This window comes from Humulus lupulus, chromosome 2, assembly GCF_963169125.1.
Source record: "Humulus lupulus chromosome 2, drHumLupu1.1, whole genome shotgun sequence".
NCBI lineage: Eukaryota > Viridiplantae > Streptophyta > Magnoliopsida > Rosales > Cannabaceae > Humulus > Humulus lupulus.
Genome location: NC_084794.1, coordinates 281,159,259 through 281,184,731, shown reverse-complemented (window position 1 = coordinate 281,184,731; position 25,473 = coordinate 281,159,259).

Sequence of the window (25,473 nt, the reverse complement as noted above, 5' to 3'; positions counted from 1 at the left end):
TACTCACACTTCTCCCCTTAATATTGGCACCAGTAATAACCTATGAGCCTCTACCCACCCATGCTGGGATAGTGTTAAATTATAGGCCCCCAGCCTAGTCCTTATTAGGTTCTTTCAGATTTATCCCAATTTAGGGTCAAAATTTCTTCCTCATTTCCCAAACTCCTTTACCCTACCCAGTCCATAATATTCGGGGAAGCACAACGCCTCCAATCCTGGAATCCTACGTTCACGTACACAAATTTGCGAACTCAATACCCTTCAGTAAAGTAAACACTTAAAACTTGAGTTATTCTTTCGAGTGAGTCATGTATAACTGTAACCGTTAATTCTAGGTTCCATACTTATACTCTTCCCCTTTTATGACCCTCTTCCTAAACCTGGGAACCTAGGAGTCTCAATCTAACACTCCCTCTTTGCTATCTCGCTGACACCAACCATAGCGTGTTAATCCAATAGGTCCAGTCACAACTTTTGTATTTACTTACCTCATTTGTAACCCAAGGTGGTCCACTCCTAGGGTTCATAATCATATCCCTTTATACTAACTCCAGGATACACTAGAATCATAATAGCCCTTTTGACCTCTAATTATTACCTCTTATTTACTAAATGATTAGGCTGTGCGGCTCCCGATATACAAAGTGTAGTTTCAGCATCCATTCAACTTCCTGGATGTAATAATCGTAAGGGGTGACTTAAGGTTCATCCCGCATCTTCCCCTCAATGCCAGTATCCTTTGGATCACTCATCTGATTCGCATAGTTTAACTCATCTATTCCAAAGTAGTAGGACTCTTAACCTTTCCTACAAGATCATCTTCATGCGTTTCTCTATTCATTCATAGGAATATATTTGCCAACTATCAACCGCAAGTTCCAAATCAAACTCAGTCATTACTTCATTCTAATCGTGGTTAACCAGCATGACTATCAGCTTGCCATCCACTATGAGGTGCAAACGATCACTCTTTCAGTTACACACGACGCACCTTAACTCATAACATACTACACTGGGACTCCATATTCTAAGCAAAGACGATGTCTCTCACATCGTTCTCCTGTACCAGTCCATACATACAAACTTTATTACCGTGATATGTGAATCAATCTTTATACCAACTTATGAAAATCCGGTACGCAACCATCCATTCAGATCAACTTTATGTTCTCATGCTACCTTAGTCAAAGTACGGATGTCCTCAAAGATGCCTCATATAGTAGTAAATGTGTCCCCTTGGTTTCCCTATGCTTTTTGCCCCTAAGGCGTTCCTTTAGTAATTCCCTTAAGGTTTCCATCTTAATTACCTTATACATGATCCCATTACCTCCCATAACATGACCCTGAACATCTTCTGGAGAAATTAGAACTTGTCTCTCTTGGAACCTTACCTGTAACCTTGTTTCCTTAACCTTGGTACTATCAATAAAGGTGTTATTCATGTTCTGCTTCTAGCTGGGAGTAGTCTGAAACATCCTTAATCAATCTATATATGACTTATCAACATCATCCTTGAACTCTTTGCTTATCAAACTTACCTAGGCCGCTGAAGCATTGGTTAGTTTAAAAGCCTTTACAAATAATCCATCATATCCTACTTAGTGCAAGAGGAAATCCTTGAAACGCCTCTTGCCTTGATCCTTGACTAGGTAATTCTTGAAAACATTGTCCTATCCTCGCAATCGGGTAATGAAGCCTTTATTCTAGGCAATGGATACCTATCCCTAACAATCACTCCCTTGACTGCCCACATGCGATACATATCCTCGTAGACTTGGCCATTTTCTGGGCAAACCGTATTGACGTGTCCCATGATAAGATGCTTCGTCTGATCAACCCTTAAGTCAAACACTTCTTCAACTGAATCTTAATTCTTCCCGCTGAGCTAGTGCTATACTTCATAATGTCTTAGATACAACTTCTATCTCCGCCTTAATCCCATTGCAAGCTCTTTCCCCTAAATGCGGCAATGATCCCATCGAATCCTCATGAACCCATCTAAAACCTTATCTGCCGATCTGGTATTCATCTGGTATATCTAATATAACCTCCATGGTATCTTCCCCAATAGTTAGGCACCCAACAACTGCAGCCGGGTCCTTTCCTTTTAACCTCAGAAGTCAACATCTAATTATTCAATCCATGGTTGTCCCTTATTTAACCGGCAAATCCACATTCAAGATCACCTCATATATCTCATAAAACCAACTCAATCAATTCAATTTATAAACAGGAACAAGAACTAGAAAGCCAACCAGTTGCCTCTGAGAACCAACCTCAGGCTCTAACCATATCGAAACGGTCACTCGAGCTGGGGTAGGGTTATATGTACTCTTTAGTTCTTCCGTCTTTTTCTTTGGGCAACTCTCCTTGATGAGCCCTACAATTCCTCATTAATAACATGCCTTCGCTCAACACTCACCCACATGATGTCTCCTACGCCCAGCGCATACCATGTAACCTCTCCGAACCTCACCATCATCCTAACGACCGCCCTGAACACTATGAACTCTCATGTCAGGACCAAGAGTAATAGAACCATTGGAGGTCTTTCTTTCCTAGCTACTGGGCCTCTGCCCCTACCTGCTCCCACAAATGAGAATACCTCTGGCCAAGCTTTCTGCCCGTCAGCACTCTTACTTCATGTCTTGACTCCTACGTCCTCTATAATAATGGCCCTCTCTACCACTCAAGCGTAGGTAACAATCTTCTACACTAGAGCAGTCCTAACACACTGGCCATCCCAGGGTTCAATCCTCGAGTGGATCACTCCTTTCAGGTCACATCCGTTGGTACCAAAACAAATGCAGATTTGGCCGATCTACATAGCTCACTAACATACATTGTCATTATCATACTCTGAACCAAGTTCATAAAATCATTAGTCCTAGCAACTCAAACTGTGTCACTGTAGTGCCTCTCGTTGAACCATTGTCTGAGTTTCCTTCCAACTCACCATGATAATACTCCGAGTCTGGGATATAACTTCCCACCACGTTCGGGCATCCTCCCGCAACACGTATATGGCACCACTCCATCATTGCCTTTCACTTATTTATAGCCAAAGACGGGGCTAACCATGTTCGTCCACTGTTCAATTCTAAACAGGTCCAAACCTCCCTCAGAGACTGGAGGTTAATACTTATGAAGTCTTTCATATAGTAATTCCCATATATTTCCACCATTAGGTTAAGTCATAACTGGTGCCATTGTTGCCAACCTCACAAGGCAGCGTTCCCTGACGGAACCCACTGTCTCAATCACCTAATCTCTTCCTCTTGCCTTTACAATCCTATCTGTATGCCAGCAAACACCTACCGCCAATCCCAGGGCCGATGGATGATTCTGGCCTCAACTGCCATCATCCACACTGCCTGATCCAATTGACTGCCTCAGATACAAAACTTCCAAATCTATCTGCAGCCAAAAACCTGGCCTACGAGCCCTGATACTCTCATACAACGATAAACCAAAGCAAGGCCAATCAACACAATAGCCATATAATACACATACTACAATACAAAATCATACTGCTCCAGCATAAATCATCAAACCTCATTCCCACAAAACACATACATATTCATCATGCTCCTTATTCTAGTAGATAAGGCAACTCACATAAGCAGATAAACAATTATTACATTTAATACCAACCCTGAGTCGAGCTTGTCTCTGGCAGCGAGTGTACATGTTCAATCAATCTCCAGGAACCATAAACCTTGGCATGCTCTCATACCAAGTTGTAACGACCTAATTCCTTAAAGTCGTTACCAAGTGATTTGTAAATGTGCCATTATCTTTCACAAGGTTTGTCTAATTTTTCTATCATTCCTAACGAGATATACGAGTGTGTTGCTCACGAATCAAACAATACTGAACATATATTATTGAGGATAGGAAGCTGACCTGTGACCACTTTGTTACTAGCTTCAGCTTCTCCCTGGGTCAAGGTAAAGACTCTGGCTGAAACCATCTTGTTGTCCTTCTTTTCTTCTGTTTTGAGTTGCTGACATTCCTTTTTCTGATGACCTTCTTGGCCACAATTGAAACAACACTTGGTGTTCGCACGACACTCCCTAAGATGTCTTTTCTAGCATTTGGAGCACTGAGGGTATTCCACATAACCTGACCTATTATTACCGTTGTAAGTCCGTGCTCTTTTGTCACCATCGACTTGCTTACTATCAAGATGCTTTCTTTTCTAGCCATTATTGTTGCTATGCTGATGGTAGTTGTTGTGGTTTCGACCATTCTGAGTCTGATTCTGCTGCTTGGGTTCAGACTTGCTTGCCTCCTCCTTACTGACATTTTCTTGGAGTCTTGCCACTTCTATAGCCGTTTCTAATGCATCGGCGTAAGAAGTGGTTCCAGGATTTGCAAGCTTGACCCCTAGCTCAATCTTGGGTCTGAGTCCCCTGGTGAACTTGGTAACCCTCAAGAAATCAGTTGGGACTAACTCTGGTGCAAACTTGGCTAAACGATAAAATTGTCGAGCGTACTCGACTACCGTCAAATTGCCCTACTTCAGACTGGCAAACTCTTCCACCCTTGTAGCGATGACTGCTGAGTTGTAATACTTTTTGTGAAACAACTCCACAAATCTAGCCCAAGTCATGGTGACAACATCATGATTTTGCTGTACTAAATCCCACCAGATTCTAGCATCCTTTTTCAGAAGAGAAGAAACACATGATATGTGATTCGCGTTGCCGAGGTTCATATATGCTAGGATCAGCTCTACATTCCTAAGTCATTCTTTCGCCTCAAAGGGGTCAGTTGTCCCTTCAAAGTTTAGAGTGTGTTGCTTACGGAAACGCTCATAGATTGGCTCTATGTACTGAGCTAGATAAGGCGCATAGTTTGCCATCAGCCATCCCCCATATGGATATCCTACTTGCTGGAGTGCTTGAGCAGCTGGCTGAGGCTGCAGCTGCGGCTGGGGTTGAGGCTGCGACTGGTGTTGTTGTTGCTGCAGCAGTTCTTCGACTTGTTGACGTAGCCAGATAATCTCTACTGTGTTGTCCACCGGAGGTGGTGCATTTCTATTAGCAGCAGCAGTAGCACGCGTTCCCCTTCTTCGGACTGGAGGGGCCTCATGAGTCTCGTTGGCGGTGCTGGAGGCATTGCCTTTCGTGCGTGCAAATCTTCGTAGCGACATCTTCAGCAAAGTTCCAACAGTTGAGAAAACACGTTAGAACTTACCCTAATAGGTTCTAAGGCCAAACTTAGTCTAAACAAACATAGCTCAGACCTATCAGTTATGATTTCTTATGAAAAATTATGTAAGACATTTTTATAAATTAGGGTGTGTTTCTATATTTAGAAAATTAAGCCATCTTTATTATTTTCTAATTCTGTTTCTAACCACCATATATGGCTTAATTCTCAGGCTCGAAACTCATCGCTGTTCCAAAGTTAACCATATTGAGGGATGGATGGGATCAGTAAAATCGTTCCCACTACTATGACCCCCTAAACTCTCAATACAGAACCCAGTTCATTGATTTGTATCCACCCTCACCAAACTCAGTCATTATTTATTGAATTTATTCTAAATTTATTATGATTGTAAAAAAAAAATCAAACTCATACATGCCATTCAAAGAAAAACAACTTTATTCATTTGGAAAAAGATTTTCACTAATTAAAATCACAAATTCAAAATGAATAAAGAAGCTATACTAATAATAACTAGGGTAAAATTTCTAAAAATTAGGATCTTCTATATTTGACCCTTCATCTATCATATCATCATTTATTTCCTCATAATCATCATTACTACGAGCCTCGAAACTACCTCAGGGAATATTCATTAAGATATTATGCTTTTGTTCGTTAGTGAATTGAAACTCAAACTTAGAGGTAAACCTAAGTATAAGAAAATACTATCTCATAGCTACCGATAAATCATCTTCATCATCCATAGTCTCCCATAATTCTTCTAATTTCGAAACTACAAAAGGAAAATCCTTAAAAAACCTAATTACTAAGACATGTTATTCCATGTCTCTCATCATAATTTGCTTAGTGATTTGAAGGTGAACTATCTCCTTGTGAAATTTGACCAATCTTTGAGTGATTCTTTCTAGCACTCCTATTGTATCCCTTGTTTCTCTAATCATTTTCAATGCCTTAATGGCTCAGATATCATGATAGGTAAAAGCTCCATTCATTTTGACTGAAAACATAATGACTAAAACGTTAGCTATTAACACAAACATAATAATCATAATATAAACACTTACATTGGCGGTTAGATTTAGAGCTTTTGCATGTGTATCAAGGAGAACTTCATGCATATGAACTGTGGTCTCTGATACCAACTGTAATGCCCCGACTAACTCTAAGACCCCGAGACCATTAAAACTACTAAGCAAAACTACTATTTTGGAATACATGCGTAAAATAATAAAACTTTATTATAAAAATCCAAAATACAGGATCCCATTATTATTACATAAAAACATAAAGAAAACTTAAACCTTTAGTTAATTGTTCAAATACTAAATGCAGAAAATAAATACATAAATTGAAAAGACTCAAAAATATAAACTTCATCCTCGAACTTCCAGCAGTCCATCCATTCAGTCCATCCCCAATACACATGCCAAAGCTGCCATGAACCCATCCCGCCTTCCAAGCTTATTTTCCTGCATCATCTAAAATAAAAGGAATGAGCCTAATGCTGAGCAAGGAAAATCTACTAAAATATAAGATAAATCATAAGACTAAAAACATATACTATGAAACATATAACGTAAAATCCTATATCATATAAACGTAGGACTACAATATTAATGGCCATTAATTCATTACCATAGTATGTGATAAAACCATCTAGGTCCTCTGTCTACTAATCGAGGTAGGTTAGATCACAAAATAGTATATGATAAACCATCTAGGTCCTCTGTCTACTAATCGAGGTAGGTTTAATCATAACTCTAATGTAATGCCCTGACTAATTCTAGACCACGGACCATTAAAAACTACTATTTTGGAATACATACATACATAAAATAGTAGAACTTTATTATAAATCCAAAATACAGTACGAAATACAAAATAAGGTATGGGTACCCATTGTTTAGAACATAAAACATAAAAACATAAACTTTAATCAATTGTTTAATTACTAAGTGCGGAAATACATAAAACATAAATTAAAAGACTTTAAACAATGTCATCCTCGATCTTCCCGCAGTCCATTCAATCCATCCATCCCCAATACACATGCCAAGCTGCCACGAATCTTTCCTGCCTTCCAAGTTCATTTTCCTGCACCATCTAAAATAAAAGGAATGGGCCTAAAGCACAGCAAGGAAAATCTACTAAAAACATATATCATAAATCATACGACTATATCATAAAACATATACTATAAAACATATGACGTAAAAACGTATATCATATAGGACTACAAATTAATAGCCATTAACTCATTACCGTAGCATGTGATAAAACCATCTAAGTCCTTAGTAGGTTAGATCACAAAATAGTATATAATAAACCATCTAGGTCCTCTGTCTACTAATCTAGGTAGGGTAAATCATAACTCTAATCCACGATAATGATAAAAATCTTGGGGTTTGCTATCTAAGCAACTATAAGCCCTAAGTGACTACAAAACATATTTATGCATATATACATAGCACATATCATAGCATATAAACATATCATAACACATCATATAAACACATATAATCTAACCTATTTTCCTTACCAAAACCGGGATATTGGAGACAAGAACGGGATTGGAACACTCCTAAAATCAACAGTAAAAACCATGAGTTTCTAAAAAAAGAGATGAAAAAGAGAACTAAACCATTAAGATAGAAACTTACCAAAAAACCTTAAGTTTCAAGGAACTTAAACACCTAACCAAAAGCCATAATAATGAGTTAGGATCTGCAAGAAAATGGAAGAAAATAAAGAACTATGATGGATTAAACCTGAGCATAAGAATACCTTGGATGATCTAGAACTCCGATCTACACCTCGATACTGAAAAGCTACTCTATATTACTTCCCAAGTGTTTAGAAAAGCTTAGATTGGAAAAGCTTATAACCCAAAACCCAAGTGTTTTCTCCCTAGAGTAATCTTAGCAGCTTGGAGGCTCTGAAGAATGCTTGAATGATGAGTGAAATGACTGAGTACTAGGTCCTATTTATAGAGTTCAAGGAGTGAAACTAACCCCTTTTAAAATGAATAAATAAATGAATAATAATTGAAAAGATTTGAATTTTCGTTTCAACAGATGCCCAGAATTCGGTAAAAAAACATTCACGAGCAAGTCCAAGTGGTTGGGGGCTGTTTATAATTTAAATCCACAAAGATTCAAAAATGGCTCCAGGAGCCGATATATCGCCTACCCTAGGCAATATATCTCCCCTACCTATGTCCCGTGCTTTCGTTCGTGCGAAGTCACGTGTTTTCCGTATCTCCCGTAGGCAATATATCGGCCCATATAGCTGCGATATATCAGCATACTTTGATATATCAAACACGTTTTTGCACTCTTTCAGCATATTTTGAATTTGTTAAACAACTTTGATTGAGTAAAACGTGATCCTAACAGCTGCTGGAAGATTCTAGAGTTTTTAGATTTATCCTTTATTAAACTATTAATCCAAAATGCTTAAATCCTTAATAAACATGCTTATGACAAGTGTGATGTTCTTATTAATTCTATCTAAACCTTAGGTTATAATAAATAATATTTCTAGGATCAACTATATTAATCAAAACTTATGTTATAATAAATATTTCTAAACTATAGGTTAAAGCTACTGCTACTGCTACTACCACTACCACTACTGCTGCTACTACCACTACCACTACTGGTACCACTACCACTGCTGCTACCACTACTACTGCTACTGCTACTACTACTACATAAAACATATACATACATACATACATATATACATAAACATAACATAGTAGATAGATATATCATAATACATACAATCTAACCTATTTTCCTTACCAAAAATTGGGATATTGGAGACAAGAACGGGATTGAAAAACTCCTACAACCAAACAGTAAGAATCATAAGTTTCTAAAGAAATGGAGATGAAAAGGAGATCTAAACCATCAAGATAGAAACTTACCGAAAAACCTAAAGTTTCAAGAAACTTAAACTCCTAACCAAAAAGCCATAATAACAAGTTAGGATCTGGAAGAAAATGAAAGAAAATAAAATAACTATAATGAATTGAACCCGAGGATAAGAATACCTTGGATAGACTAGAACTTTGATCTACACCTCAATACAAAATATGACTCTATCTTACTTCCCAGGTGTTTAGAAAAGCTTAGATTGGAAAGCTTTTAAATCCCAAAACCCTAGTGCTTCTTTCTAGAATAAACTTAGCAGCTTGGAGGCTCTGAAGAATGCTTGAATAATGAATGAAATGGCTGAGTGAAAGGTCCTATTTATAGAGTTCAAGGAGTGAAACTAACCCTTTTAAAAAGAATAAATAAATGAATATTAATTGAATAAATTTGAATTTTCGGTTCAACATATGCCTAGAACTCGGTCAAAAACCTTCAGGAGAAAATCTAAGTTGTTGAGGGATATTTCTAATTCGGTTCCACGAAGTTTCAAAAATACCTAAGGGCAGCCGATATATTGCCCCTATAGGCGATATATTGCTTGCCCCAATATCCCAAGCCTTCGTGGTTTCATTCGTGCGAAGTCGACGTGTTTTCCGTATCAACTTTAGGCGACATATCGACCCTTATAGCTGCGAGATATTGCCATACGCTGATATTTTAAACACGTTTTTGCACTCTTGCAACATATTTTGAATTTTTTTAAACAACTTTGACTGAGTAAAACGTGATCCTAACAGATGTTGGAAGGTTCTAGAGCTTCTAGATTTATCCTTTATTAAATTATTCATCTAAAATCCTTAAATCCTCAATAAACATGCATGTGACAAGTGTCACGTTCTTAATTATTCTATCTAAACCTTAGGTTATAATAAATAGTATTTCTAGGATCAGCTATAATGATCAAACCTTATGTTAAAATTAATATTTCTAAACTATAGGTTAAACTTGTAAAATCCATAACTATTTCTATGAGTTTCCAACTAAATCTCGGCTTGAACCAATAATCCTGAAACTAGAATACTAAGCTATTACTAGCTACTACTACTACCATCTAGCTAAGTAAAATTCCGGGACACTACAATTCTCCCCTACTTAAAAGAATTTCGTCCCCGAAATTTACTTACCAAACAATTCTGGATATCGTGCTCGGATGTCTCCCTCCAACTCCCACATTGCCTCTCGTTCTGTACTATTACTCCATAGGACCTTGACTATCGGAATGCTCTTAGACTGTAATACCTTCATCCCCTTCTCTAGGATGCTAACTGGTCGTTCCTCATAATTCAGGTCTTTCTGAAGTGCTAACGTATCATACTTGAGAACGTGAGATGAGCATGACACATATCTACGTAGTATCGAGATGTGAAACACATTGTGGCTATCTGCTAGAGTTGGCGGTAGGGCTAATCTATATGCTACTGTTCCCACCTTGTCCAATATCTCAAAAGGACCTATAAACTAGGGACTAAGTTTGCCTTTCTTCCTAAACCGCTTCACTCCCTTCATAGGAGATATTCTTAAATAAACTAGATCTCTGCATTTGAATTCCACATCTCGCCGCTTGGCATCCGCATAACTCTTTTGTCGACTCTGAGCAGCGAGCATATGCTTTCTAATCAACTCCACTGCGTCTTGAGCCTCTTTAATAGCTTTGGGTCCAAAAAGTTGTCTTTCTCCTACCTCGTCCAAATGAAACGATGATCGACACTTCCTTCCATACAGTAACTCATGGGGTGCCATACCAATCGTTGCCTGGTAGCTATTAGTGTCGGAGAACTCTATAAGTGACAAATACTTACTCCACGATCCTCCAAAGTCTAGTATACAAGCGCGCAACATATCTTCTAAAATCTGTATGGTACGCTCGGACTGACCGTCGGTCTAAGGATGATATGCCATACTAAGACTTAGCTTGGTACCTATGGCTTGCTGCAAGCTTCCCCAAAATTTTGATGTAAATAACGATCCTCTATCGGATACTATGGTCTTAGGGATTCCATGCAGTCATACTATTTCTCAAACATAGATGTCTGCATACGTGTCAGCATTGTACGTAGTCTTGACAGGTAGGAAGTGAGCTGACTTGGTGAGTCTATCTACCACAACCTAAGCCCAGTCGTGTTGCTTCTTTGTTCATGGTAATCATGTCACGAAGTCCATGGATATGTTTTTCCCACTTCCATTCCCGAATACTAAGCAGTTGCAATAAGCCTGCGGGTCACTGATGTTCCGCTTCTACTTGCTGGCATATAAGGCATTTAGACACATATTCTGCTACATCTTTCTTCATTCCCGACCACAAGCTTTTTTTATGAAGATCTTGGAGAAAACTAGTAACATTGTGAGTTGGAGAGAGATAGTGGGTTTTAGAGAGAGAGAGAGAGTGGTGAGCGACCTATTCACCAAAATCTCAAACGAACCCTTTAAATAAAGTAGGAACCGTCATTAGTGTTAACCAATGAGATTAGAGCATTTTAAAATAAGTTCTGGAGCCAAAATGCTTGAGAGTTTAGGTTTATGTTCAACAACTGAAGGGGTTCAATTCTGGGATTGAGGTAAGGACTTTCAGGTTAATTTATGAGTTTTTAATCTGTTTTTGAGATAGTTTGTAAGCTTGAGATTATGATCTTAGAGGTGGATATTGGTTGGTGTTTTAAGTGGTATTAAGCTTGGGTTTTGTTGTTTGAATGGTGATAATGTTGTGGTGATGATTGGTTGTGATTTTGAGATTGTTTGGTTAAGTTTTGGTTGAGGTTTAGATTGAGAAATATGCAGGGGAGCTGGGTTCGTGGGGTAAAGTCGCGACGAGGTCATGCAAGTCGCGACTTGAAGGTGTTCCAGAGCCTCCCCTGGCCCTTATCAAGCAGGCGCGTCCCGACCCACATGGTCAAGTCGCGGCCCACCCCTGGCACTCAAGCAGGGGACCTCTCTGACTTGGGGGTGCACCGCGGCCCTTGGGGGCAGGTCGCGGCCCACCTGACTTCCTTATGCCAGGTTGGGTTTTAATGGGTTTTAAGCGCGACTTTCCAATTCTCAAGGCTCGGGATCGAATCTACTGACCGTTTTGGTAGGATTCGAGGTCTCGGGAGTGGGGTTTTAGACCATGAACCTTTTATTATTCATTTTATTGATGGGATTTAATATTTGGTTATGATTAGGTGACCGCTAAAGGACCTAAGGATAAGATCATTCTCAAAGGTCGTTCTTCATTTATTTTACGCTCAAGCCAAATGTAAGAAAACTGCACCTAGTATGTGATGCATGCAATATATGTGATTATGGCATGGCATGAAGGTGAAATATGAAATTTGCTAGAGCTTGAGTCTCTGTAATTGTGCATGATTATAATTATGCTTTTGATTATTAATTAAGCATGCTAAATGCCTTATATCTGAATATTTGGCATATGATATATGTCTGTTTGCATTACCTCATTGAGGAAGCACTGACTTATTAGTCAGGGAACGACAATTGTGTTAGTATTGATTGTGAAGTTGTGACTTATCAGTCAAGATCGACAGTACTACTGAGCACTGATTGTATGGTATTGGATTATGAGTCAAGAACAATATTAGCGTGTTTGACGCAAGCTGAAATGATTAGATCTAATCAACATAAGCATTAAATGCTGGACTGACCCCAAGGTCGAAGAAAACTAAAGCGCTTGTATAGTCTAAAGGCTAGTTACGTAGAGCAAGGTCCAAAAGGCTCAGGTGACTGAAACGTCACATGGCTTAGGGAGCGGATCCCCAGAGATAGACTTATTAGTCATCTATACAGAGATAGACTTATCAGTCATCTATACAGATAGACTTATCAGTCATCTATACAGAGATAGACTTATTAGTCATCTACTCAGAGATAGACTTATCAGTCATCTATACAGAGATAGACTTATTAGTCATCTATTTAGAGAGTAACTTCTTATTCAACTACCCAGAGAGACTTATTAATCGTCTACCTCAGAGAGACTTATCAGTCATCTACCTCTGAGAGAGAGACTTATTAGTCATCTATTCCGAGCTCATGACTTCACAATTATTGATTTGTACCTGCCTGCATGCATGAATAGAGTTATTACTACTAGGCATGCTTATTATGATTTGGTGACATGTTATTATCTGCTTATAAGCATGTGTTTGAGTTTTCTTACTGAGCTTCGGCTCACAGGTGCTATGTGGTGCAGGTAATGGCAAAAGAAAGTTGGACCATCCTTGAGTTGGAGAGCTTAGGTGACGATGTGTACATATGCAGCTGCTCGACCACAACGGTCGAGGGTTTAAAGAGGAACTAGGGTTAAACCCTATTTTGCCGCTTAGGTCAGCTGGTTGTAAATCTTTTATTGTAATTAACCTTTAAAATATATTTTGGGATCCCAATGTATATAGTAAACGTTTTAGTGAGACATTGTATCTTTGACCAAAATTTTTAACCCTAAACCGTTAATCATATTTAGTTACACGATTATGACCAAATGACTTGGTTAGCGAGTCTAGCATTGTTTAAAATGCACAACGTAACGGTCCCTGGGTAGTAGGGCGTTACACAATGCCTCTCAATAGGCGACGCAAAGCCTGTTACATTGAATTTTGACCTCGTACATTGACCCAAAACACCTCCAAATGCTACTCTTATACACTCCAAAGAAACACTTTGGACGCAAAAAGATAATTTTATAATGTCTACAACAAAAGTCAATCCGTTCATGTTTACTTTAGTGAAATTGTTATGATTTTGCACCTCTTTGTGCATAACTAATTTCACTATGTGTTTAACCAATCCTAACATTTAGTATATTACATAGTAACATTTAAAAAAATATATAATACATGTTTTAGTCACTTATGTTATTTACATGTGAATTATAAAGGTATATTGATTAACCAAGCGAAGAAAAATTACAAGTTACTTTAAAATTATAACAAATAATGCACATTTTTTAGACTCTTTGATGTAACTTTTACTTAAATAAATTAAAAAGTTGGTACAAATTACTTCTAGTACATAATGAAACTATCAATCAAATTCCAAAAATAAGCTTGGAGTTAACTAACCAAAATAAAGTTTTGTGTAGAAGGGTAACTAATCAGTATCCGATTGGCAACGTAAGCAACCAAATGGTTGTTTTTTTATTTCGGTGAAGACGATAAAACATATGATTCCCACATATCAAAATAACTACCTTGAAGAGTAGGTCACGATGGTGCAACTCTTGAGCTCACACGACCAACAGTGTGCGGGAATTTTATTTTAAAGTTGAAGAGAAGAGAGAATAAAAATTAATATAATAATATATTGTTTGCAAAAAACAGTGGGAACAACAATATTTTGGAATTAAGATGGGTCATGGCATTTTTTGAATTAAGATGATAAAAATTGCGCTAACTGTAAATTTCTCTTTAAAATATTCTTAATTATAATTACGTAAAATTATGTATTTATAGCAATAGCATAAACTAGACCATTCAAAGCTCTAGGTTAAAATCGAGTCGTACAAACAATGAAGTTTAAATGCATCTAAAACCGAGAAAAAAACAAAATCCAATGAAAAAAAAGATGGTGGGAGTTGGAACAATAACATGATTTCACAATCAAAGAACACCATTGTAACGCCCTACTACCCAGGGACCGTTACGCTATGCATTTTAAACAGTGTTAAACTCGCTAACCGAGTCATTTGGCCATAATCGTGTAACTAAATGTGTTTAATGGTTTAGGGTTAAAAAATTGGTCAAAGATACAATGTTTCACTAAAACTTTTACTGTATACATTGGGATGCCAAAATACATTTAAAAGGTTAATTACAATAAAATATTTACAACCTGCTGACCTAAGCGACAAAATAGGGTTTAACCCTAGTTCCTCTTTAAACCCTCGACCGTGGTGGTCGAGCAGTCGTATATGTACACATCGTCACTTAAGCTCTCAAAATCAAGGATGGTCCAGCTTTCTTTTACCTTTACCTGCACCACATAGTACCCGTGAGCCGAGGCTCAGCAAGAAAACTCAAACACATGCTCATAAGCAGTTAATAATATGTAGTCAAATCATAATAAGCATGCCTAGAAGTAATAACCTTATTCATGGATGCAGGAAAGTACAAATGAATGATTATGGGGTCCTTCGCCCTGAGTAGATGATTGTTAAGTCAATCTGGGGTCCTGTTCCCTGAATAGATGACTGTTCAAGTCAATCTCGGGTCTTGCGCTCTGAATAAATGACTGATCAAGTCAATCTGGGGTCCTGCACCCTGAATAGATGACTGATCAGGTCTCTCTGGGATCCTGTGCCCTAAATAGATGACTGGGGTCCTGTGCCCTGAGTAAATGACGGGGACTTGTGCCCTGAGTAAATAACTGGGGTCCTGTGCCCTAGGGGTCTTGTGCCCTGAATAAATGACTATTAAGTCGTTCTGGGGTGCTGCGCCTAAGCCATGTGACATTCCAGTCACCTGAGCCTTTTAGCCCTGGCTCTGAGTAACTAGCCTTAGGCTAGCCAAGTGCTTTAGTTTTATTCGACCAATAGGTCGGTCAAGCATTTAATGGTCATGTTGATTAGATCTAATCATTTTGGCCTGCGGTCAGAACGCTAATTCCACTCTTGACTCATAAGTCAATTCCATACAACCAGCATTCAGTACTATTGCCGATCATGACTGATAAGTAAGAGCTTCACGACCTGTACTGAACACCATTGTCATTTCTTAACTACTAAGTCAGTGCTTTCTCAATGATATAATGCACATAGGCATATATCATATGTCAAATATCCAGATATAAGACATTCAACATGCTTAATCAATAATCGCAAGCATAATCATAATCATGCACAATTATAGAGACTCAAGCTCTGATCAATTCCATATTCAACATTCATGCCATGCCATAACCACATGTATCACATACATCACATACTGGGTGCAGTTTTCTTACCTTTAGTCCAAGCACAGGTTACCAATATACGACCCTCATGCACGATCTTGTTTCCAAGCCCCTAGCATCAATCTAGTCACATCCATAATATAGAATCCCATAAAAAACGAGTAAATAAATACTTCTGGACCGAATCCTAGCCTCTGGGACGTCGAATCCTACCAAACCGGGTAGTAGGATCGATCCCGAGCCTTTAGAGTTAAGTTCCCACGACTAAAAACCAAATATGGCCAAAAATGCATAGGCGGGTCGCGACTTGCCTCCCTGACAGAGAGCCCTCTGCCTGGGCTTCAAAGTGTGGGCCATGACTTGGCCCTCTAGAGTCGCGGCGCGCCCCCTAGGCAGAGCCCTCTTGGTTCTGGGTTCATCCAGGTCGCGACTCGCTAGAACAAGGTCACGACCCAACCTCGAACTCAACCATTTCCTACGTTTTCCCCACTTAAAATCCTCCAAAAATCTATCCAAACATATCCAAATCCCAAAAATAAAGTTCTCAAACATCCTAATTTCCCAAAACCATGAAAACCCAAATCTCAAACCATCCAAAAACTCATCAAAACATAAAATCAAATTCAAGCTTAAAAACTTGAAAAGTTAAAACTCAGATTACCTCTGATTGAGTTGTTTACCAACTAAATCCTTCGGCTAATAAGCTTCTAATCTTCCCTATAATTGCTATGCCTCGATCCTTGCCTGAATCCAAGTCCTAAAACTTGAGTTTCCGTCGAAAATGTGATCAGTGTTAAAAAGGGAACGGGAGAGAGAGAGAGAGAGAAAGCGAACGTTCTTTTATAATTCTGACATGTTACTTCGAGCTTAAGTAACCTCAAGCAAATCCTAATGCTCGGGGTCCCAAAAACGCCCCCAGGGTAAAATAGTCAAAATTCCCAGAATTTCCCCCTGATCTCACTAACTCCCAATATATCATCAAATAATCATTCTTATTACCCAGTATCCCGGTAATGTGCTAAATACCCAATATACCCCTTGACTCACTCTGAGTCAAGTATGGGTCCCGTTGTGACTTCCCCACTAGCTTGCTCCCTAGGATCATTTTGTGCTGAGTAACCCAAACATAACCATATAATAATGTAGTACCACACACATACCACATATATGCCAAATATACCCATAACGAGAATTGCCAAATTAAACAGAAATGAGCCCACATGCATATTTAATACACCTAAACATGCATATCAAGTCATATTATAATATTACTCACATAATCACATAATGATGCACATAAATATCATATAATCACATAATTCCATAATTTGCCATCCTGGCCCCTTAATCAAGGCCCTAAGACTTATTAGGAAATTTGGGACGTTACAACCATCCTTCTTGGAGTCAGAACCCTCTCACAATCAAAGAACACCCACTGTGATGGTCTTGGTGGCGACTGGTGAGTATTTTCTCTTTCTGTAATCTCTGTCAGCCTTCAATCTTTCAATTGCCAATCCCCTCTCTTAATCTCCCTTTTGTTGTTCTCTTTGTTGGGTTTCTTGCTATTTTTGGCTCTTGGTATACAATTGGTTTAGTTGTTTAATTTTGTAATTTTTTTTATCACAACAAGACATCTTGGATTGCTTCTGCCGATGGCTTAGCAGAGTGCAGCAGCTGGTGGTAGATTGTTGGGAGGGAGTGAGATTACACCATCACAATAAAAAGAATCTACACACAATTACGCTTGACAGTGTCCAACAAAAGATTAGGTTAGAATGATGCAAACCCTAGTTCTAGAACAAAACTCTTTGATCTTCTTGCAAGCTTCAAACCCTAGGTAGAACATGTTAGAAATTGTGCCCATGAAAGCATATGTGTTGGACATTGTTTTATGAAATAAATTATTAAGATGAATTTGTGCATATATTGATTGCTTATTATTATTATTTGAATAATATTATATGAATATCAGAAAACTCTTAAATTTGTTATTGCGACTACATTCTTGTATCGATACAAGAGGATTAAGATTGTAGGGTACAAATTTAAATAGTTCATAGTAAAATAAAGGTACATGGAAGCTTTGTATAAAATATTGTAAGTACGGTTCACTAGTATTATGAATACATGTAGTCTAGATCCGGATTACTGATGTAGTATGACATCTTAGTGGAGGTACTTTGTATAATGTGGTTATACAAGAACTGGACCTGATATGTTATTAATGTTGAGATTGGTTAAATATAATGGTTAAGATGTTTACACGTTGAGGTGCAAAACACTTAACGATTTTCACTTAAGTTGAAGTGAAAACATGAGATTGTGTAGAAGGCATCTAAAAGTTATTTTTATGGGTCTAAAGTGATAAAATTAGGTATCCAAACATTCCCAAAAAGTTTGGTAGCATTTGAAGAAATTTTAGGACCATTGGAGGGGTCCAAAGCAGAGGTGCACATAGGTTGGGTTGGCTGGGTTGATGGTTATTTAGTGGGCCAACCCAATAACTACGGTTTGAAAATATTATGAGCCATTCATTTTTTTTATTATACAACCCAACCCTACATCATACAATGATATAAGGGTTGGGTTCATTGGGTTGAGCCACATCTAACATCATATAAGTAGAGTTCCACATTTGTAGGCACATCTAAAAGCAAACACTTCTTATAATCAATCTTTTCTCTCTCACCACAAGCTTTGAATTTCCCCAATCTAGCAGGGAAAATTAGATACCAAATTAACTAGCATGAAAAATCAACTAACATAATTTATAAACAAAGCAAAATCAATAACAAACATATATTTGGAAATATACTAAATAAAAAAAAAATTATTGAGCCACATGCAAAGCATATGAGTGAACTAAATAAAAAAAATCACATTTAATATTATACTTTAAAATCCATAAATAAATTAGTGAGCCAAATCAAGAAATCAAATACAAATTATATATCACAAACAATATTATAAATAAACTATAAAATAACATTAACATTTTAACACATACAAAAGAATCATAAACATGCACACATATACATAGATGAGTAGTGATATGTGCACCAAAACATTACATAAACTAATGTGGCAGTTTCTTTTAACTAATCGCATTCATTTCAAATGGGACCCACTCTTTTAAAAAGCAGTGCCACATCAGTTGGTGTAATATTTTGGTGCACATATCATTATTGTACATGGATTTATCATTATAACATTAAGTTGAATGAATGAATATAACGTAAACTAAATATAAAGGATGAAATGAATGAATAATGTTAATACAATAGTAAACTAAATACAAACTACAAAGCATGAATGAATATTATTATAATAGTAAATACAAACTTATGAAGCATGAATATTGAGTATTATTATAATAGTCCATGAATGATTATTATTATAGTAAACTAAATATAGTGGTGGTGGTCATGCTACAAAGAAGGAGTGCATATTATTAATAAACTAAATAGAAACACAAAGCATGAATATGAAATATATGATTTTAGAGTCATGAATGAATATTATAATAGTAAACTAAATACTGTAGTAACATGGTACAAAGCATGAATGAATAGTATCAGTAAACTAAATAGAAACACAAAACATGAATATCATTCAAACAAACGTACAAGAAATTAAAATATGCATATTGTGTCGTCATTACTGTACGATGTCATCGAAGAGCGGTAGAGCAAACTTTAGAGCCGGTGTCATGATTGTCGTTGTCAAACTTTAGTGCTGGTGTCGTGACTTGTCAACTTCAAACTTCAGATCTGTGATACTTCAGAAAAAATAATAACATAAATATATATGTAAATCTAGTTTTGATCTACTTATGCTATAGCCTTAACAAATATAGGAAAGAACATACCGGTATTGTATTAGTCATGGATGATGGTTGCGGTGATGGTGTATGCTTTAATAGCATAACTGTTATGATGGTGATTGGTTTTGGTAGTGCTTTCAAACAAGAGAAGAGAATCTAAGGTGGTGGTGATGTGTGGGTAACGAAGATAATTGTGGTGGTAATGGCTGGTTCTCACGTTGGTAGTGGTGGTGTTGGTTTGTTGACTGGTTTGATTGCTTTCTTTGAACGTAGAAGATAAGATAAAGAGAAGAGATAAGTTGGGCTAGGACTTATATTTTCTCACAATCGTACCATGTTGTTCAAAATTCTAGGATTACTGGCCTAGGGTTCATATCAAAGTTTACATATATATATATAATGATATAATTTTTTTATATATTAAATGTCACAAATTTTATTTATATATATTATATATAATTATATAAGTATTAAGTAATATGTAACGGGCTGGGTTGGTCTAGACAAGGCCACAATACCCCCAGCCCATCTCCGAGCCATACAAACACGACTTGTCACTTTTCAAGCCAAAGGGGCCACGACCCACACCAATTACAATTCTATATCATAAAAAATGGGCTAGGTTGGTCTGGTTGTTCGACCTTGCTCATTTTTTGTGCACCCCTAGTCCAAAGTCAGAGGAGTGGCGATGCGTCGCCCCAAAGTGGCGTAGAATCGCCAAAATGCGAAGGGCTTCAAAAACCCCAGTAAGCAATGCATCGCCTGCTAGTAGGCGACGTATCACCTCTTTTAGGGTCTAACAGTTACAAAAATGCCCCAAATAATGTGTTTTAAATGTTCTAATCTTATTGGTTAGACTAATGACGATGCCTGCACTATAAATATGGGTTATTAGAGTTGTAAAGCCTTGATCACACTTTCCAACTCTCTCTCTCTCACTCTAGCTCTCAAAGACCAAAGTTTTCTCCAAGAAACTCATCAAGCTTTGGTTGACTTGCATGAGTTTTAAGGCTTGTTAAATCTCAAATCTCACATGACTTAGTTGAAGCTTTAAGCAATAAGGGAAGACTTGGAATACAGATTTTGGACAACAATATTCTTAGGGAAATATCACATATTATGCATAATAATACCTACTAATTATTATATATGCCCCCATAACTATCTATCCCCAACATATGCCATTTTGTATTATTGGACCCAATTACTCCTCGCATCAACATCCTCCATTTCTCTCTCTAAATTGTATGTTCTACATATAAATTTTAAGATTTTACATGACCTAATGTTGTAGACCTCGAAATGATACAAAAATTAAAAAAATCACCTGAAACAGACATTTGAGTGAAAATATATGAACCTCCAAAGTTTTCGTCAAATTTCAGCACAGAGCATTGATTTTTCATTGTTTTGGAAAAAAATCAAGTTTTCATGATTGCATCACAAGAGCATCGAAACATCATCGATTTTGCATTGAAAAATCATCGTTTTGGCAAAGAAAAAAAAAATCAAAATTTCATGATTGGATCGCAAGAGCATCGAAACAGCATCGATTTTGCATCGAAAAAGCATCATTTTGGCCAAAAATCAAATGATGCAAAATCGATGCTGTTTCGATGCATTTGTGATGCAATCATGAAATCTTGATTTTTGGCCAAAACGATGCTTTTACGATGCAATCATGAAATGTAATGCCCCGACTAATTCTAAGACCCCGGACCATTAAAAACTACTAAGACATAGCTATTATTTTGGAAGACATGCATAAAATAATAGAACTTTATTATAAAAATCCAAAATACGGGTTATTACATAAAAACATAAAGAAAACATAAACCTTTAATTATTTGTTCAAATACTAAATGCGGAAAAATAAATACATAAATTGAAAAGACTCAAAAATATAAACTTCATCCTCAATCTTCCAGCAGTCCATTCATTCAGTCCATCCCCAATACACATGCCAAAACATTCATTAATCCACCCTGCCTTCCAAGCTTATTTTCCTGCACCATCTAAAATAAAAGGAATGAGCCTAATGGCCAGCAATGAAAGTTTACTAAAACATAACATAAATCATAAGACTAAAAACATATACTATAAAACATATAACGTAAAAACGTATATCATATAAACATAGGACTACAATATTAATGGCCATTAACTCATTACCGTAGTATGTGATAAAACCATCTAGGTCCTCTGTCTACTAATCGAGGTAGGTTAGATCACAAAATAGTATATGATAAACCATCTAGGTCCTCTTTCTACTAATCGAGGTAGGTTTAATCATAACTCTAATCTACGATAATGATAAAAAAAAATCTTGGGATTCATTTGCTATCTAAGAAACTACATTCCCCAAGTGACTACAACATAAAACATATACATACATGTATACATAAACATAACATAGCATATAAACATATCATAACACATACAATCTAACTTATTTTCCTTACCAAAAACTGGGATATTGGAGACAAGAACGGGATGGAAAACTCCGAAAAATCAAACAATAAGAATCATAAGTTTATACAGAATTGGAGATGAAAAGAAGATCTAAACCATCAACAAAGTAACTTACCGAAAACCTTAAGTTTCAAGAAACTCAAACACCTTTGGTAGACTAGAACTTCGATCTACACCTCAATACCGAAATGTCACTCTATCTTACTTCCCAAGTGTTTAGAAAAACTTAGATTGGAAAGCTTTTAATCCCAAAACCCTAGTGTTTTCTCTCTACAATAACTTAGCATCTTGGAGGCTCTGAAAAATGCTTGAATGATGAATGAAAGGGGTGAGTGCAAGGTCCTATTTATAGAGTTAAAGGAGTGAAACTAACCCCTTTTAAAAAATAAAATAAATGAATATTAATTGAATAAATTTGAATTATCTGTTCAACAGATTTCCAGAACTCGATCAAAAATGTTCAGGAGCAAATCTAAGGTTTTGAGGGTTGTTTCTAATTTGGTTCCGCAAAGTTTCAAAAATACATAAGAGTAGCCGATATATCACTTGTCCCTATATCCTGAGTCTTCGTGGTTTCATTCGTGCGAGGTTGACATGTTTTCTGTATCAACCTTAGGCGATATATTGTGTAACGTCCTGCTGATTAGGGTCCGTTACCAAGTGTGTTTAAAATCAGTGTTGGACTTACTAAACAAGTCATTTAGACTAAACATGTGATTAAGCCATTAAAGGTTTGGGTACTAAATTTTTTGGTGAAGTCATAAACATTTTCATCAACCAAAAACCTTGTTCTTTACACGGGATCCCAAAAACAAACAAGTTTAAAAGTTTGTTACAACACTAAGTTACATAATAAGCCAACCTAGGCAGCAAAAGTTGGGTTCAACCCTAGCTTCCTCGAGTATCTCGGCCGTGGCGGTCGAGTGGACTGCATATGTACATGTCACTGCTATTGCCCTCCGACTCATGGATGGCCAAGCTTCTCTTTACCTTTACCTGCACCATGAAGCACCCGTGAGCAAAAAGACTCAGCAAGAAAACATATTCAACAATTCACAGAGTAATACATTAGACAAACAATAATAACTGAAACTAGCATAAACATTAGACAGATCAACAACCATAGAGTTGCTCAAGTGCGTGTCACACTCCCTTTCAATTTGTTTGGCATCCGAGCCAGTCAGGTGCTTGGTGCACCCCCAGGGTGGCCCAACCATAGTGGCCTGCACTCCACTGCGTATGCCAATCTTAGCTAATAAGCCGAGTCTTATAGGTCCTCGACTTGTGAGTCGAGCCTTGCATACCCTCGACTTGTAAGTCGAAGCTTAAGGCCCTCGACTTATAAGCTGAGCTTTAGAGACCCTCGACTAATAAGTCAATCTCTAACTAGATATCACAACAATTCCTTAGTTTATAAACCGAGCTCCCTAGTCACAGCAGACAATCACATATTCCATTTATCATACATATATACATATACAATGAATTATAATACATTTAATCAAACATACACAAGTATAATCATAATCATGCGCATTCACAGGCCTAAACCCAAATCAATATTATACTCAGCATTCGGGCCGAGCCCCAATCATGTACATCATATTCTGGGTGCAGTTTTCTTACCTTCGGTCCAAGTGCAAGCTACCAACGAACGACTCTTGAGTACGATCCCTAATCCGAGCTCTTAGCGTTGACCTAGTCACAACCATGATAAAGAATTCCATCAACAGTGAGTGAATAAAGGCTTCCGGACCAAGTCCTAGCCTCCGGGACATCGAATTCCACTAAACACGGTAGTAGGATCGATTCCGAGCTCATAAGGTTGACTTCCCGCACTCAAAACCTTCTTGGGGTCCAAAAACCCCTTAAGAGCCGCAACCCCATGCTCATGTATCGCAGCCCACCCCAATCTGAGGCTCAGCCTCCCCAAAACACCAGACACGCATCGCGGCCCAACCTAAGAGGCGTCGCAGCGCGACCTCGCGACAGAGCCCTCCTTGGCTCCTTTTTGTTCTAGAGGGCCGCGACACACCAAGAACAGGGCCGCGGCCCGACCCCTTCGAACCTCGAATTCTGGGTTTTTCCTTTAGCCGAACCCAACTAAAAACAACCCAATCACACTCAAATCTTTAATTCAATTCCCATAATCAGTATAACTTCTTTCCAGCAACAAAACCTAACTAATTAGTTGACTAAAACTCATCAAGAATCCCCAAAATTCACTCTCCCGACTCACACACATGCAAACATCAAAGCTTTCAACAAAATCACAAAAGTATCATGAAGAATTCGAATTTAAACCCTTACCTTTGAGATGATAACACCTTTGAGCTAATCCCCAAGTTTCCCAAGCTCAATCCATCAATTTCTTAAGATTTGCCCTTCAATTTTCTCAAGATTTTTCCAAGCTTCAAAGAAGAGGGAGAGAGAGTTACGGGAGAGTGAAAGTCAATTATGTTTTGTTTACTCTATTTTTAGTTTCCCCTCAGCTGAAGAAACCTCTAACTTAAGCCTCTAATTAGGCACAAATGACCTAAATGCCCCTAGGCCAATTCAATTTCTCCAAAACCCTTCAAGGGCAATACCGTCAATTGCCACTCCCCGTGAATTCCCGAGAGTTTCCTCTAAATCCCCATCGATCTCAAAATAATAATCATTTAATCTCCCATTACCCGATAATTCCCAGCAATGTACTAAATTACTAAAATACCCCTAAGCTTACCCCGAGCCGGGTATTTTACCCCATTGTGACTTTTCTGCTAACTTGCTCACCAAGATCGTCTCGCGTCGAGTAACCCAAATATATCCACATAATAATGTGGTCTCAATCACACGAACTCAAATTTACAATTATACCCTCCTTATAAGAAACGGGCCCACACACACATTTAATAACTCTAAACATGCAAGCTTAATTATATCATAATATAATTCACATAATGACATGATCATACTATATTAACACATAATTAAAACAATTATTGCCTTCCAGCCCCCTAATCCAGGCACTAAGCCATATTAAGGAATTTAGGATGTTACATATCGGCTTCTAAAGCTGTGACATATCGGCATACACTGATATTTTAAACACGTTTTTGCACATTTTTAGCATACTTGAAGTTTGTTAAAACAACTTTGACTAAGTAAAACGTGACCCTAAGAGCTGTTGGAAGG